The following is a 12,812-nucleotide window of genomic DNA, read 5'->3' as shown; positions in this document are numbered from 1 at the left end:
AGACCACACAAGTTATCCTCTATTACAGTTCATTCCTCTCATTACAATAATAAATCTGGTTTAGGAACACAGTTCCATATAAATACCACGAGATCTGGCCTTAATACACTCAGCTTTATAATTAACACCAACTTTAGTGTCTATGAAGGCTAAGAGGTCTCTGGGGTTCCTGATCAGGGAATAAGTCTATTTAAGGCCTAGATTTGTGAGGTATGACAGCCATGTATTTAGCAGGGTCTCAGGGCTCCAGCAGTTTGGTTCGGAAGTATTTTAAGGGGATCTTCTTGCAGTGCAGAGGGCATGCACGAGCCCTGTGATCAGTGAGGCTGCCAGGACAAGGGTAGAGACTGGAGCATCATTCCTAACCAGCTCTTGACTAAGCAAGAGGAAGAAGCAGAGATGGAAAATACCCTGAGGTTGTAAGATGGTATTTAAAAAAAGAAGTTCCATTGAGAAACTGCTGCTGGGATTTGATTTGCTGCCATTCCCATTGGCATTTCTGGGAAATTTCCTCTTTATAAATAAAACCTATTTTAAAGTAAAATGTCTTGCTTCTAGGTTTTCTGGTGCAACCTAGTGAAGAACACTGCATAATATCTTTGTAGAAAATAAAGCTCAATTATCTAACAGGCCTCGGACCTGTGTTGCAATCATAGCAATGGAGATCGGTGCCCCAAGCAACAGGAACTGTACAAATATATAAAATGAACAAAGCCACAGAGACTCACTGTTTCAAACATAAACTGCTACAGTCATCGAGTCACTCGACTTTTGCCAACTGTGAAATGGGAATATAGTCTATAGCTGCTACCTTGAAGAGTTGTTAGGAGGACTTACACAACAATAATTAGAAATTATTATATATGTGTTAGACATTACTTTTCCAGGAGCATTTTCCTGTTTGCCGCTGGGAGGCCTGACTCACTTCATGGCCTTTGGCAAGATGCTTATCTTCTCTGTCCTTCCATTTATGTTTCTGCCCAGTATCCCACAACAAGCTTCTAGTCTATCTAATACGGTATCCAGCCTCCAGCAGTAGCTAATAGCTGATGTTTCAAAGGAAGGCAATCTTGTTAACAGAGGGAAAATATAGTTCCTGACCCTTGAAGGCAGCCAGGCAGAGCCCTGAAACTTTTGATTTATTCTTCCTGCTGATGTTGGTTGCTTAGCTACAAATATTCTCAATGCTCATAAAAGGCTCTCTCCCTTACTCCTCCTCACCACTATGTTTTAAGTCCAGCCACAGTTTATTTTTCTTGAAACCTAGGTGATGAAATTTCATGTTGATGTTACATCTAAGATGTACAATGCCCTGCTCCCTCTCCAGCGCCTGGGTAATTGCCATTAGCATTAACAGGAACAGAAGGGGCTCCATTCCATGCGGAGGAGGCAAGTCACCCTCTAACACCAAAGATGGGCAACAGCACCCAGCTCTGATGCAAGAGCACTCTTAAAAAAGAAAACAGAAAGGAAAAAAAAAAAGTAAGAACCAAGCCTGATGAACCAAACTGAACCTGCAGCTGAACCAGACCCGCTGGCAGCTTGTTCCACGGACCCCTCAAGCATTCGAGGCAGTGCCTCAAAATCTGACGGGTCTCTGACGCAGCGCTCGGCGCCTGCTGACAGGTGATGTGCGTAGCCGGAGGGTCTCAGGGTACAGCACTCGTGAGCAAATTAGGGTGGATGGGCTCGGCTGATACAAGTCTGCCATAACAAGGGGCAAAACATCCCGAACACATGACAACGTCCCCTGCAGATCTCCCTCTCCCCAGCCTCTTCACGTGTGTCCCAGACTGCCCGCAGAGCACGGCAGCAGCCTTACAGCCCTGCTGCTCCCTCCTCTGCGGGGTTTCTCGTGGGGCTGTTGTAATGTATGAGCATTCACTAAACCTGGGGTCCAGGCACCATCTCCATCGCCCACCCCTGCACTGCGTTTATGCGAGGGACAGGAAGAGGCCGTCAGCAGGTGACATGAGTCAGTAGGAAACAGTGGTCTAGTCTCGGTCAGGGATAAATAAAATTACTGCAAAAACAATAACCTCGCACAGCTACCCGTAGGAAAACAAAGAAAGCGAGTCTGGGTAGGAACACTGGGACAATTGCTAGCACCAGCTGTGGGGACAGGGCAGGCAACTGAATTCAAAGGTGGGTTCTTTCCTGTCTGCTGAAATTAGAGAACAATGAGCAAAACCTCTCCAGTAGGAAAGGGAAGCAGCTTAGCAGGAACATGTGGCCCCGGCGCTCGACTCCAAAGCTCTGCCATGCTCAGGAGCAGCACGAGGGGTCTGGGGGGCTGCCGGCTGGAATGGTCGGCTCTCCCATGCGACGAGTCACTCGGACAAAACACCCACCTGCTGCTCTGGCTCCTCCTTATTGACTAGGAAGACGTATGCGGCTGCGGGTTCATGTTTGAAAAATGCTTTCCAATCTCTCGCTAAACACTGCTAGCAGAGATGTCAGAATTATATCAAGTGTTAATAAGGTTTTTATGCTTCTGCTGCATAATGACTCTCTACTTTGTATTTTAGAAGTCATGCATATACATCCAGCTCTCTTTGTATACATACAGACAAGTGAACACAGTTTCCTACAGAAGGCCAGGGGATGCTATCTGGAGCTCAGGGAACAGTATGTCAGCTGACTCAACAATGCCATCAGTTTTTATGAGCCACGTGCAGGATCCAAGAGCCATTTTTAACTCACTTTGCTGTGGCACAGCCCCTTTAAAGCACCTGGGAGTGCTTTAAAACCAGAGCTGAGACACTCTGTTGCTGCTGTGTAAATATGGGAAGGAAGCAACAGAGCTTGAGGCAAGGGCTTTTTGGTCCCTGTGAACCTCTTGCTGAAGCCCAAAGAGAAGCTTCTGCACTGTTTGTTCTTTAGGTACCCAGCTCCTCCCAGCCCAAGCTGGAAGGCAGGTCATTACGTGATCCCAAAATTACTGGATAGGAAGCAGCAGATGAGCACAGAGAACTGTCAGTGCTGTCACATTCTGATGACTAAAAGCTGGAGCAACTTGAACAGTAAAAAGCACCTTTTGGGCTAACAGTGTCTCATGCTTGGTGAGCAGGTAACAGAGGAGACAGAAGTGCTGGGAGTCAAGGGTCTCTTTATCAAACTCGTTTTTTAACTAACAGCCTTGCAACGATGCCAAGAGAGAACAGAAAGCTCCCAGTCAGCACTGCACCACAATCAGTGATTAATTTGTTGCACGACACTTTGCTTGCTGTACATGACAGAGCTCATAAATTCTCATTTTTATTGATGTTGTCCTGGCTGAGGGGGCATGCAGGAAAAGGCTGGCTTGTGCCGCAGATGTCCTGGGCAACTACCTGGGGACGGTCAGGGAAGTGCAAGCAACCTGAACCATTGATGCCGTCTGACTGGGGATAACCCCAATTTATCAAGGACACAGGCTCACTGTCCAACTACCTCCACACGCCCAGCAGCACAGCACGCGTACAGACGCACGGACGCAGACGGAGGAGGTGTCACTGTTCACTTGGCGCAGCAGTTCTCTCTCAGCAGTCGGCTGCAAGCTGCGGCACCGCAGAAGGGCTGCCATGGGCATTACTTGGAGCACTCTTTGTTCAGCCCCGACACCTGGCTCCCGAAAGAAACTACAATTTCAGTGACAACACCCTCAGGAGCTCTGCAAGACCAAGGCTGTGGCGCTCTGCATAAAGAAACAAGGACCCCTGTTAGTACAGTTAAATATCTGCTCTGTGCTTTGGCTGGGAGAGTCCTGGTCCCACACAGGAGGCATCTCTGACATTTCTCTCTTGGCATGGTCTATGTGATTTAATGCCCTCAGTTCCACTCATGCCCAACATTACAAGCCCCGCTGAGGACCATGGGCTCATCAGGCACTGCCTACCCTCCTCACTATTTTATATGTTCTATTCATACCACTTTTCCCTAGATGCTGACCACCATTTCCAGACCCCAGCAGGAGAGTTTGCTAAAATGTGCAGCTGCCCATTCTCTGAATTGCAGGGAGAGAAAGAGTGATCTAAGAGCAAATAGCACTAACAGGGGGACTGGAAGATGTGAAATGCACTGTTGGGATAATAAACATTGGGAAATGTCCCACATTGTGATAATCAGTCCTGCAAGCGGAAAGACTGATTTGATTCTACTGGAGCGTTCTGCTCTCTCCCATGGGATGGCACCAGCACATGCATCACATTGCGCAACCCTTTCGAGAACTTTCCCGTCCAGCACATCAGTCAATCACATTGCAGGATATGACAAACTGCTTAGAGGCTTTGTTAAAGCCTTTTTATAATTCTATCAGTCTAATTCTTGGTTTTATTCTATTTGCTGTAAATCTACTGGCTGCAGCCCAGTCTGCATCCTGCTTTTTACTGGGAAATGGAGGGTGTGAGACCCTCCCATTGCAGCAGGTCAGAGGCTGCCACCTCTGACTGCAATAGTCCCAGCAAAATGCAGGGTATCTCCAGTGCCACCGGCAAGGTCCTACCCAGACTGCTGACACCTGCAGCCCCACTCACTGCTGCTGGGACACACGGTGAACAAAATGGCCCCTAGCTGGGGCCCGTTATCCCTTACCGTTAATGGGTGCTGGTATTACCACACTAGAGGGGATAGCATGAGGAAAAAGAGATGAAGGCTCTGTTTAAAAAAAAACAACAGAAAATTCTGATATGGTGCAAGGGGTGGAAGAAGGAACCAGTGCTGTGGGAAGGCAGAGCCTCTTGGAACAAGTCTTCAGCTGTGAAAAAGGAATAAGCCTGTATATCTAACATAGTCACTGGCTGGAGTAACTGGCAGCTTAGGCCCAGCATTGAACACAACTCAAGCAGACACCAACGCCCAACAAGTCTTAAAAACTGGGTCTCGAGCACCTGAAACTGGGACTGAACAAATCAGTGCCTTTACGTTTCGCTATCACAGGTGATAACAACTCCAAGTTCTTTCAGTAGCTCTTCTCAACACAAACGACAATTGTATCTTATATTATTAAACCTGTCATCAAATTGCAGGTCTCTGAAAATGGTGAAAGTCAGAGAGAAGCAAAGAAGGAGGGTGTTTCTGTACAATACCCAGTGAAGCTGAGGGAGCCTTTTAAATAAGAAAGGGTGTTATTCCTGTCACTTTCAGCAGAAGGAAACTCACAAAATTACTGAGTTCTTTCTCATCCCACTCACTATCTTCCCAGCTTCCCAAGTATGCACCCTTGGGCCACAAAAGCTTGGCAAGTTGCTGTGATAAAACACGCACAGGGCTGCGGCTCGGACTAGGAGCAAACGGAGCACCATGCGCTGGGGTTCACTGGAGAACACAGCGAGGTCTCCTGCTGAACCGCGGCTCCCCTTTGTCTACAGCACTGCTTTTCCACTCGCTCCGTTCACATCTCCCTGTTCTAATATTGTCACTAACGAGGCCACAGGAGGCGGCTTAGCCTCACAAGAGTCTACGTTATTTTTACAAACCCCACGGCAGCCCTCTTCTCCCGGGCACTGCAGTCATGCCCAGGGACACCTCCCGCTAATTGCAGCATAGTGGGAAGAAGGATGGTGCCAGGAGCCCAGGCGCCGCGTCGCAGAGTCGTGCAGCGCAAACATGCCGCAAGGCCATGTGTTTGCTGGCTGGGTCTCTCCAAAGATCATCCAGACCCAACGCTGCTTCATCTGTGCTGCTCAAAGGAAAATAACTGAAATGATGGCTGGGAATCAAAAGGAAGCAAGGAGAGTCATATCAGTTTACCTCTGAACATTAACATGACTATTAATTACCATTTGCTACATCAAGCTATGACTTAACGAGAACAAATAGAGATGCAGCCTTGACCTTTTCTCCCTCACTGCACACCCCTTCCCTTACACCCTTCCTACCAGCCACGATCCCCGACCCTGCCTGGGGCAGATGCTCAGTGTCGCTGCTGGGGCAATTCATCCACTGCCCCCAGCTCACAAGTCTGAATGAGGCTTGTCTTAATATTAAGAATTCACTCTTTCGTTACATTTGTGATCCCAGTTGTACATATTATTATAAACATGCTTCATTTTTAAACTGTGATTATTGTTTGCTGCGTTTATTGAATAGTGAATGGCTAAGAGGGATTCTGCCGCTGCTTAAGACATTGCAAGCAATACTGGTCATCCTGCTACTTTTGGGGGAGAAGAGATGGGAGGGAGGAAATGTGTCTGAAGCCTAATGAGGACGCAAATGCTTGCCAGACTTTAATCTGAAATACTTTCTTTCTTTTCAACAATATCCTTTTCCGCTGGGCTCTGAAAAGAGCAGAGCTGGACAATTGTACGGGAAGCTGGGAGAGACTAACAATAGAGGAGGAGTGCAGAGGGGAGTGAAACCAGCCTATCTCCTTTTACTCAAAATGAAACGTGAAAAGAAACAAATTGCTTAAAAGGTGACTAACAAAGACAGCTTTAAAAATCGTTTCAGGGTTAGTCCTTTCAGGTTCACAGCAGGGACGTCAGGAAAGGACATTCAGTTTCATACATTACATAAGTTTTAGTACATCTCCCTTTAAAGTTAGCTCGGCTGTACTCATACCACGTACACAGCCGCCTACACATACCCGGGACTGCTTGCAAACACACCCTACCCCAGTCCACGGCCAATTCTTTTTTTACAGTCATACAGATCTTTTACAATCACTTTGAAAAATCTATTAATTCTGTCTGCAGCACCGTGGCCACTCCGCACGCTCCGCTCCCCATGGATGTGAGGGAATTGCTTGCCTGTACACTGCGCTTCCCAATCACCGGATCCCTTTTGCAAGAGTATCAGGGCCCGGAGTAAACACCTTTCAAGCAAACCATTTTACCATTTGATTCCTGCACCTTTCTTTCTCTCCCCCCGAATGTCTAGAGAAAGCGCTGAACGCTCCTTTTCTTGGCGGATGATTGAATACAGAGGTTGGCTAGAGGCGCAGCTGCCTCGACCCCCACAGGCTGATTTCACAGGAAACAGCACAAACATCTGCACCATTGAACCGACTGACAGACCTCGGGAGATCTCCGTTCAGAGCAATCCAACATTTGAAAATCCAACGCATTGCAAGACGCTCTAGCCCCAGCAGTCCTTACCAGCTGAAACAATGTGCTGGAAAGTCTGTTTTCTCCGCATCTGCTTGCTGGCCCTTTTTAAAAAGCAGTATATGAATACAAAAGATTTTAAAGGTCCAGCTTTTCAAATCTGGATCATCCACTTCCAGAGCAAGCTCACGAAGGTGCAGGAAATACTTTGCCGTTGCAGTTCCATTGTAATTTGGCGAATCCTAGTGAACCACTAAAAAGAAAGGTAAGCAGAAAACTACCAGACACTTACCCAAGCCTCCACGGGACAGAAAAATAAGATCAGGACAGAGAAACGGTTCTGGGCTCCCCAGGAAAGTCAGCTCCTCCGAGAGCAGTGCGAGTCCATCTTCCGCGCTGCCCTCTCTTGGCCGGGTCGGTCGGCTCCGCTTGGCTTGTGTGATTTTAGCTGGCTCTGAAACCGCTCGCAGGCTCCTGGACTGCGAGACTTCCTCTGCAGCTGATAGTGAGGTTATTAAAGTAAACTGACTATTGCCCTTTGTGAAGGGAGGTGGGGGGGAGGGAAGCTCAGCCCCTTCCCTTCCTTTGTAATTCAAACCCTTCCTCGAGGCTCGCTGCTTCGGAGGAGAGGCATCTGCTCCCAGCCCCTTCCCTGCTGCCTAGGAGCTCTCACAGGTACTGGCTGCGATCCAGGCTGAAGAAACTGCACTGCACTCCAAGTTTACATGACAAAGCAGCTCATTCCTAATTAAACTTCATCTAGCATTTTTCTTTCTCATACACAATTAGTGCAGTACAGCAAACGTACAGGTAAGAAGTGGGAGAGTTTGCACATAAGCGCAGGCATCTCTGTCTGCACCTCTGATTAATTTTAAGATTTCCTCTTCGTTTATTCAGCAACAGGCTCCCATCGCTTACAAAATGTTACGTATTCACCATCCCTACTGGGAGCACTTGGCCAGCCGACACTACCGAAGACTGGACACTGCTGGGCGGATGCTGGTCGCGATAAGGAGTGCGCGTTTCCGAACTCTCCCCGCGACGCGCTGCTCCTGACGCCTGTCATTGCAATGTCAACATGCTTTCATAGGCAGTTGCATCAGGATCGGGCAGCTCTGATCTTTATTACCTCCTGAAGGCAGTTAATCTTTAAAGCTAAAACTATAAATGCTGTCAGCTTAGCTTGCAGCCTCCTTCTATTGGTATTTACAATTCACATTTTAAATTGTTGTATTTACACAGCCAGGGTCAACCTACCACAATTGTAAAGAAGTCCAGGCATACAGAATATGTCCACAATCCAGACATATAGGAATTAAAGGACAATCTCCTCAAATCCTCTTGAAATCTAAACTTCCATTATTAGCCATACCCACTGCGACAATAAACTCTAGTCCCTGACAGCAACATATGTATCTCATCTCCACTCTATTTCAATAATACAATACTCCACAATGACCTGGTAAGCAGCCCCAGTCCAACAGATTTTACTTCACCCTGTCAATGAGAAAATTCTGGCACATTAGAGAAATAAAAGAAAAAAACCCTGAATATTTTGTTCAAGTTCCCACAACTCCCTGTGCCTCCCCCTTTCCTGAACACATCCTCCTTGAGGCAGTGGTTTTTGCTCATTTCTGACGGCAAATGTTTAGATTCGCTGCTCTGGTGATGACCACAAACACTGGGGACGATCAGAGTACCTATTTCAGCTGTTTGTACCATTCCCTGAGTTAATGAGAAAGGGCATCGAGAGCATCTGCTATGCACCAGGGCTCACAGTGATTTAGGAGAGCACTGAGCAAGGACTTGCTATTCTTCTGGATGTGTTTTTACTGAGAAAAGTAAGTGGAAGGGCAGAATTGCAAGGATGTTTTCTATTACATCTCTGTTCAGTGTCCCAACCTTATGCTAACAGCTTGGCTGCGACTACTGCATAATTACAATACATATTCCACTATCACTCCAATGCAAACAGGCACCTTTCTAATCTACCAAGTGCAATTTGCACAGCTGGCTCTCAGGACACACGGGCACACACTCCTTTCAGTCTGGATCACTTTTCCTCTGAACTCAGTTGTTCGTGCACCAGATATCCTGCTCTATCCAAAACTGAGGGACAAGAATGAAGCCCCTTCTGCAATACCCGTGATGAAGCATGTGTTTGGTGTCTGCAGGCCAAATGCCACTTCCACTGAAGTCCAGCGGTTATGTTCTCGTTGGTTTAGCAGGAGCAGGATTTGACTATGAAGCAGCCGTCGTAACTGCAAGTCTCCCATTTCCCGGGATCCCTTCCTTGCTTACGCCGATTCTGGGTTGGCTGTGCTATCAAACTGGCAGACAGGCATGTCAGAACTCATCTTAACTTATGGCCTTAGGGCACTATTAAGGTAAATATTAAATGACACAATTAAAACATGGACAGTCTAAGATAAGACTGGTAGAAAAGAACAGCTAAGCAAACAGACAAAAAAATGGGTCTCTGTATAGTTATAAGACACAAGGAGCTTGCTTTTCTTCTATATTACACTGGTTCGAACTAATTCCACTCAGTGCTTAGGGACATGGTTTAGTGGTGGACTTGGCAGTGCTAGGTTAACAGTTGGACTTGATGACCTCAGAAGTCTTTTCCAACCTAAATGATTCTATGATTCTATGATTAATTCTCTATATACATGGGCATATTAAAATAAGAATTGACACAGCATCAAATATTCCCTGTCTTAGGAATTACTCCCAGCTGCTAGTAACACAGAAGGTCCATGAGAGCCTGGGAGAATGTATCCATATGCACGCTTATCTCTTCATTTCAGACCATTCATCATTCCTTGCCTGGAAGCAACAGTTAATTTACAATAACTCAGTGTCAAGATGGCGGTTTAAAATCCTCTTGAGGATTGCCCTAGGAGAAGATTTTGTCCCGGCTCTCTGTAGCCACTGTAGATTCAGCTGAGCCTCTTTTGAAGTCACTTAGTTTTAGAGCATGATAGAAATAAAGAAAGAGAGAAGACCTGCTAGGCTGTAGCTAGTGCACATCCAAAACCAATGAAGGATCATCTCTCCAGTGCATTCTTTTGGGATTTCAGTAGTCACAGAAATTAGAGACAGAAAGGAAGAATACAGCCAGTCAGAAAACCCTGCATGCAATGGAGATTATTTCCTATGGTTTCTTCTTTTGTCGAGGCTAGATTTAAATAACATATGACTCTTGCAGAGAGTAGGAAATACTTCCAACTTAGACTGGAGGAGAAGGTACCCCTGGGCTAACATCCAACAGGTTGGACCTTTCTGAAAAGGCCATGTCACAACCAGACCTGACCCCCAAACCTTCCAAACGGCAATCCAGATAAAATCCACAGGAAGGACCCTCTGAGCAGAGCTAACTATGGATTGTCTCGATATCCCTTTCTCCCCTTTTCTCTCTCTTACATTTGTTTGGACTCAGCTTTATTTTTTCATTTTAAGGACATTACTTATTACATTTTACTAGTGTTGATGGCCCTTGCCTTTTATCAAGGACAATCTGCATCTAATATTTTGGAAAGCAATTATTTTAAAACCTTCAGGTAGTGCTGCAGACAATGGCTGACATGCCATCTATGTAAATCAGAAGGTGTCTAAAGAGGGTGTTTACAAGCAGAATGCTGCTAGAAGTCTGCCTTGGTTGCAGATAACAAGGCTGAGACAATGACAGATTTCCTTCCCCTTGCAGCCAAGAGCAGCTCCCTCTGATTGGCTTCGCCGTGTTTATCCAGGATGCTGGGAGAGAGCAGGCACCAAATATGCAATTAATTGGCAGTTTGCAAGAGCATATTGCCTAAAGATAAACAGAGTGGGTGATCGTGTCGTATGTAAAATGGCTGAGTGCTGCAGATGTAGTGTTGACCCAGTTTAAAAAAAAAGAGGGTTTTGTTGTTCTCTTGGAAAATAATTGTATTCAAATGAACACTTTTTTGCATGGTCCCTCTGGCCTTTGAATATTTTGTGTATGTAAGCCATTCCAGGTTCTTCCTTAATCTGGAAGTACTTAGTAAATTAAGAATTTGCTGAAAACTTTTACTGCTGACTTCAGTGGAGCATTTCACCAATAGAAGATGTTCTGTGCAGGAGCAGACAAGTACATTGCGACACGGTGTTAATGGCCTTTACTCTTCACAGCGGGTGTTTTGGAAGCAGGAAAAGACAAGACTACTGGATCTGAGTCTAACTGGAAATCGGGTGATGTGAAAAGGAACAAAACTCCCTAGGACAGACACAGGTGTGTGAAGGAGATCAGGTCTAGAAGACTAGAGGGGAGGAATGGTTATTCAGGGAGGACCTGGAGCAGGGGCAGGGGAATGACTGATGCTCGGGAAATGGAGAGTGCAGGCTACCGTTTCTAAATATAGGCATTGTCAGAGAAAAAGGCACAAAGATGACATAAACCCCAGAGTCAGGTAAGGAAATAAAGAAAATTATAAGGGAGGAGACCGAATGCTGCTTAGGAGCTCAGGATACACACTGTGGAAAATATGTTGAGGCTGGAGAAAGGGAAGGGGAAAGGCAACTTGAACATGATGCTAGACGAGTTGGGTAGCTTGAGAGACTTCAGAAGGGGTACCTATGACATGATCAGAGCAGCGGCACAAACAAGTGCAAGACACAAATGATAATCAGAAAAGCTCTCGCTTTCAGGAGAGAGAATGCATTAGAAGAAAAGTCCTCGATGTAGACTTTCAGACATAATGTTTTGCAGAACAAAACAGAGGTGCGCACAACTGCCATGCACAGCAGTAACTGGCAATGAAAACCGATGACCTCACAAGACAAAACGACACTCGCCTCTCTCATTTTTTATATTTAGTGCTATAAAACTAAAGACTAAACCGTGTGACAAATCTCTCACTTCATTTTACTGAGACCACATTGACATTACCCGCACTGTTCAGATCGAGCAAGAAAACAAGTCATGACCTGGCAACTTCTTTGCGAGGGACAATGCACAGAGATTGTATCTGGCCTGACCAATGTGATGACTTCAAAAATGCTTTTACAGGAATTACTGATCCCATGTAGAGATTTTTACAGCATGCTTTGACTTGTTTTGCTTGATATTTTCACTTTGCCCTCAGCCTAGGCTGTGAACTGAGAGTGGACAGTTTCATGTACGCTTTGCACTCCACAGATGACATCCTTCCTTCTTTTATGCTAAGGTGATTCCAGACGAATTCTTCATGCAGGGCTCAGGCCAGCTTCCCTTTGAATTCCCCTGACGGCCAGGCCTTAACCACGTGCCATGGAGCCTGGTGTTCCAGAAGCATGGCAAAAATTCAGCAGCGTTTTAAAAAACCTTCTTCTTTTAGATCAAAGTTTCTGTATTTGGGTACCTAAAATTAGCTAGCAAAATAAGTGACATGTATTCAGAAATGCAGAACTTCCATTGATTTTAATGGATTCAGCATCCCAGGAAAGTAGGCCACTTATTTATGTACCTACATAAGCATTTGCATGCCTAACTTGAAGGAGCCAAGTTTGTAAACGATGACCTTATGTTTTAAAAATCATGAGACAACTCTGCACGCATCAGTCTGTTATTCCCTTTATTTCTGTCAGCAAGTCTCATTTGAGAGGCAGATTTAAGCTGTAAAATGTGCCTTTAAAGTTTCTTGCCACAAGGTCTCCTCTGTTTAGCAAAACACTTAGGCACAAACTTAATGTCTTCCTGAAGAGAAGCACTTCAGTGAAACAAGGCTAATAGCTTTCTCGTACCCCTTTGGTTGAGATGGGGAACGGATCTCTGTCTCCCCACAG

The 12,812-nt window shown here is 45.8% G+C and overlaps 1 protein-coding gene across 8 annotated transcripts in view; it reads right to left on the bottom strand.

Moving 5' to 3' along the window:
- The window catches only part of DAB2IP (DAB2 interacting protein), a 210,831-nt gene that overhangs the window by 78,653 nt on the left and 119,366 nt on the right, over positions 1–12,812 (bottom strand). The window contains exon 1 of one of the 8 annotated variants that reach the window (XM_069771203.1): positions 7,318–7,553. The exons of the other annotated variants lie outside the window; for them this stretch is intronic. The gene's annotated coding sequence lies outside the window, so the exon portion shown is untranslated. Of the gene's footprint in view, positions 1–7,317; positions 7,554–12,812 lie in introns of those variants that run through there. 8 annotated transcript variants of the gene reach the window in all.

Source organism: Haliaeetus albicilla, chromosome 26 (assembly GCF_947461875.1).
Source record: "Haliaeetus albicilla chromosome 26, bHalAlb1.1, whole genome shotgun sequence".
Taxonomy (NCBI): Eukaryota; Metazoa; Chordata; class Aves; order Accipitriformes; family Accipitridae; genus Haliaeetus; species Haliaeetus albicilla.
The sequence above is the reverse complement of the archived record's forward strand: the minus strand, read 5'-3'. Positions and strand labels throughout refer to the sequence as shown.